Raw genomic sequence first — 5,595 nt, 5'->3', positions numbered from 1 at the left:
GTATCAATTGCATTATGGGATGTTGGTGGGTTAAGCGCAGATGCTAAATTTGTCGCCCTTGACAAGGTGGAATTGCAGTACAACTCTTTTCAAACTTTTCTACCTTACTACACAGACTGGGAACAAGTGGTAACATTTGCTTCCTGAACGAGTAATCCATTGCCACCTTGCCTCAAATTATCTTTGCATCTCCTAGTATGTATTGGGCAATGCTTCCTAATATCTCTCATATTAGCAATTTCTCCAAAACATGCGGTCTACATTTACACTGCCCCAAAGTAATGCCTCATGAGTAACCATCAAATTAACTCCTCTTACTTTGCCAGGTAGGGGGTGGCAGATGGACGCCAACATTGCAGCACTTGTTGTGCTGCTGGGGTGGGACTATCGATCGATTAACTTTTGTAAACTGCAGCAGTGTCACCCGTTGGGGTATCTGGGTCGTGTGTTTCCGAGGAGCCAGGTCTAGATTTTGTTTCTGAAGTCTGCCAACGAGGGGGCTTTATAGAGATGGAGGGGCATGTCAGTTGAGGTCCAGGGCCTGGCAGGGATGCAGGAGAAGAAGTTGCCACCGCTGCAACTGCGACAAATGCGGGGTGTGTGGGAGAGGGTGGCAAAGTACAGGTATCTGGAGGGTTGGTGGAAGTATACATCCCCCCAGTAGCCCCTAAAGCCTGCATCCATGAAGAGGGGGCAGAGCAGAACTGTTGCTCTTAAGCTCTTTGGGAGCCCCGCTGCATGTGACGCGAACCTTCGTGCACTTCTGCTGCTTAGGTGGGTCTGCAGCCAGGAGGGGGTCGAGCAGAACTCATGCTCTTAAATGCTTTGGAAGCCACTCCTTGTAGGGGGTCACCTGGGCCTATGCCCAGATGAAGACTGTGCCAAGAGCGTGCCCGTCTTGGCCTGGAAGAGGCTGGGACACCCAGCTTTCATTTGACCTAGTAGATATGGGAAAACATTTACCTTTTTAGGTCTCGCCTGTCGATGCGCATGCGCATCGAGCAAGGCGAGAGTATTGCGAGTTATCCACTCTTTATCCACACTGCAAGGAATCGTGGCGATTCCTTGCAGTGCCCGTGACTTTTAAGGTCAATGCGCATGCGCATTAAGCTTATGCGCATGCGCATTGACCTTAAAAGTCACGGGCGCGTGCATGTCCGTCTTTGTTTACCCGCTCCGCCCCCTCCCGCCGTGTCGCCTTGCCTACTCTCTTCCACAGCCTCCCCCAGCTCCGCCCCCTCACTACTTGATTGCACGGCCGCTAGGCTGTGCCTCTCCTACTCTCCTCCCCCCCTCCTCCTCTCCTCCCCTGCCTGCCTGCCTGCCGCTAGCCTTGTTTCCAATTATTTCTCTACGCTCTGTGATGAGCCCCTCCCGTCCTAGGCGAGGCCACACCCACACCTGCTCAGCGCCCGGATACCCAAAGCATGACAAATTCCTATTTACGTTTTTTGACAAATCACGACTAGCATGGTTTTATTTTTTGAGTGAAAGGCGGGTGAATAATGTGGGTTGTCTCTGGATTAAGCTGCAGTTCCCGCATTTAGCACAGATTGTAAAACGTGCCTCTCTCTCAATCTTCAACTGTAAATATGTAGTCGAGCTGCCTCCCAGCCTCCAATTGCAGGGGGGCTTGGTTGGTACCCCGCCTCTACAAGTCGTAACATACCTGGCGTTGGGAGCGTCCCCCAAGCAACAACTCATAACACACCCCAAGCTATGTGCCGACAGCCCGGCGGGCGGCTCTTTGCGTTGTAAGAGAAAACGACAACCCCGCACCTTGGTATCCAAAATACAGAGTGCCCCTCCCCCGCCCGTGCGCGCGCACCGAGTGCAGGGCTGGAATTATGCCTGGGAATGAGGCTGCTTTAACCTGCCTGTGCTTCAGAAACACTGGGGAGCGCCTGCGAGCAAGGAAGCCTGCTCTTTTTCAGCTGCCCTCTTTTCCGTGAACACATCTCACGGGGACAGAGGCCAGTGTCTCCGTTTTCCAGAAGGCGTCTTGAGCCGCGCCCTGTCGTGCAAATGTTGGGACCCGCAGTCTGTATTCTGTAGCCACGTGGGTCTCGGTTTTTAATTCTGGACATGCTTGGTGCCTTGTTGGCCATGCCCCCTGAGTGAAAACATGAATGCTGTCGCGCCTCCTCCGGTTCAGAACATGTTCCGTTTCCCGCCCCTCTATTTCATATTACACATGGTGCCCAGGTCTTCCCACTGTCCTTTTAAAGCGTACACGGGCCCTGTCACCTTTCCTACAATTCCGTCCACGCCTGTTGGTCTGCCCCACCAATTCAAAACATGAGGTGCCCCCCTCACTACTTGATTGCACGGCCGCTAGGCCGTGCCTCCCCTACTCTCCTCCCCCCTCCTCCTCTCCTCCCCTGCCTGCCTGCCGCTAGCCTTGTTTCCAATTATTTCTACACGCAGGCTCCATATCCAGTAGCGCTGCCTGTAAATATCGCGAGCGTTCCTCAGTCCGCCACTGCGGCTGTCCAGGTAAATAAATACAAAATGGTTGCTTGGGCGGGATCGTTAATGGGGCTGCATAGTACAGCCTGCATCTCTCCAATCCATGCATCTCTCCCCTTACCCAGTCTTCGGTTTCCAAACACGCCTCTACTGGTGCTTGCTTTTACTATTGTGCCGAAGATTATTGTGTCGCCGATTTCACGAAGCGCCTTCTGATTTGTTTTTAAGGGTCAGCATTCTAGTGTTGCCTGCTGTACCAGCACGCACGCACCATAGAGTCTGGCACTGCGTAGACTTGAATGCCCTGATCACGTGACCCGGAAATACCGAGCAATCTGGTTTGGCGCGCTCTGGCTTACCTATTTAAAAATAATCGGCCAAGACAAGCCAGTGTACACATCGAGGGAAGCGGGCAGACACTTTTGGTACCAGCGGCATGTAAGTAACCCTCCAGATTGTCCAGCTTGCTAGTCATGTATGTTAGGATGTTTGTGTGTGCGTGTAACTATTTTCGTGTGTGTTGGAGAATGTGTGTATGAATAGAGGTCTAAGACTGCCGTGTGGCTTAAATGTGTTTGTTGGGATAGAAACATATACATTGGTCTGGCCCTGTCCTACCAAACTGTGACTTTGGACATATTAGGGTGTTATCAGGGTCAATAGTACTTACTATCGACAATGGTTGTAATTTAAACAGTCTATAAGCAGTCCTCTGAAGTCATTAGATGTAGCTCACTCACCCTCACCCACACTCACCCTCACTCACCCTCAACCCCTCACTCACCCTCTACCCCTCACTCACACTCACCCTCACTCACCCTCACTCACCCTCAACCACTCACCCTCACTCACCCTCACCCACACTCACCCTCACCCTCCCTCACCCTCACTCACCCTCACCCCTCACTCACCCTCACTCACCCTCAACCCCTCACCTACCCTCCACCTCACTCACCCTCAACTCCTCACCCTCACCCTCACTCACCCTCAACACCTCACCCTCACTCACCCTCAACACCTCACCCTCACTCGCCCTCAACCCCTCACCCTCAACCCCTCACTCACCTCACTCTCACTCATCCTCACTCACCCTCACTCACCCTCAACCCCTCACCCTCACCTTCACTCACCCTCACTCACCCTCACCTTCACTCACCCTCAACCCCTCACCCTCACTCACCCTCAACGCCTCACCCTCAACCCCTCACCCTCACCCACCTTCACCCACCTTCACTCACCCTCACTCACACTCACCCTCACTCACCCTCACCACCTCACCCACCCCACCCTCACTCACCCTCATCACCCTCAACCCCTCACCCACCCTCAACCCCTCACCCACCCTCAACCCCTCACCCACCCTCAACCCCTCACCCACCCTCAACCCCTCACCCACCCTCAACCCCTCACCCACCCTCAACCCCTCACCCACCCTCAACCCTCACCCACCCTCAACCCCTCACCCACCCGCAACCCCTCACCCACCATCAACCCCTCACCCACCCTCAACCCCTCACCCACCCTCAACCCCTCACCCTCAACCCCTCACCCTCAACCCCTCACCCTCAACCCCTCACCCTCACCCCTCACCCTCAACCCCTCACCCTCAACCCTCACCCTCAACCCCTCACACCCTCAACCCCTCACCCTCAACCCCTCACCCTCAACCCCTCACCCTCAACCCCTCACCCACACTCACCCTCATCCCCTCACCCACACTCACCCTCAACCCCTCACCCACACTCACCCACACTCACCCACACTCACCCACACTCACCCACACTCACCCACACTCACCCACACTCACCCTCACTCACCCACACTCACCCACACTCAACCCCTCACCCACCCTCAACCCCTCACCCACCCTCAACCCCTCACCCACCCTCAACCCCTCACCCACCCTCAACCCCTCACCCACCCTCAACCCCTCACCCACCCTCAACCCCTCACCCACCCTCAACTCTCTCACCCTCACTCATCCTACCACTCACTCACCCTCACCCACCCCAACCCCTCACCAACCTCAACCCCTCACCCACCCTCAACCCCTCACCCACCCTCCCTCACTCACCCTCACTCACCTCACTCACCCTCACTCACCCCCACCCTCACCACCCTCACTCACCCTCACTCACCCTCACTCACCCTCACTCACCCTCACTCACCCTCACTCACCCTCATCACCCTCACTCACCCTCACTCACCCTCACTCACCCTCACTCACCCTCACTCACCCTCACTCACCCTCACTCACCCTCACTCACCCTCACTCACCCTCACTCACCCTCACTCACCCTCACTCACCCTCACTCACCCTCACTCACCCCCACCCCACTCACCCTCACTCACCCTCACTCACCCTCACTCACCCTCACTCACCCTCACCCACCCTCACTCACCCTCACTCACCCTCACTCACCCCCACTCACCCTCACCCTCAACCCCTCACCCTCACCCACCCTCACTCACCCTCACTCACCCTCACTCACCCCCACTCACCCTCACCCTCAACCCCTCACCCTCACCCTCAACCCCTCACCCTCACCCTCAACCCCTCACCCTCACCCTCAACCCCTCACCCTCACTCACCCTCCCTCCCCCCACTCACCCTCAACCCCTCACCCTCACTCACCCTCCCTCCCCCCACTCACCCTCAACCCCTCACCCTCACCCTCACCCTCAACCCCTCACCCTCAACCCCTCACCCTCACTCACCCCCACTCACCCTCAACCCCTCACCCTCACTCACCCACTCACCCTCACCCCTCACCCTCACTCACCCCCACTCACCCTCAATCCCTCACCCTCAATCCCCTCACCCTCCCTCCCTCAATCCCCCTCACCCTCAATCCCTCACCTCAATCCCCTCCCCAACCCTCACCCTCAATCCCCCTCACCCTCCCTCCCCTCAATCCCCCTCACCCTCAATCCCTCACCCTCAATCCCCCTCACCCTCCCTCCCCCTCAATCCCCCTCACCCTCCCTCCCCTCATTCACCCTCAACCCCTCACCCTCATCCCTCACCCCCACTCACCCCCACTCACCCCCACTCACCCCCACTCACCCCCACTCACCCCCACTCACCCCACTCACCCCCACTCACCCCCACTCACCCACCTCACT

Source organism: Lissotriton vulgaris, unplaced genomic scaffold, assembly GCF_964263255.1.
Source record: "Lissotriton vulgaris unplaced genomic scaffold, aLisVul1.2 SCAFFOLD_2294, whole genome shotgun sequence".
Taxonomy (NCBI): domain Eukaryota; kingdom Metazoa; phylum Chordata; class Amphibia; order Caudata; family Salamandridae; genus Lissotriton; species Lissotriton vulgaris.
The sequence above is the reverse complement of the archived record's forward strand: the minus strand, read 5'-3'. Positions refer to the sequence as shown.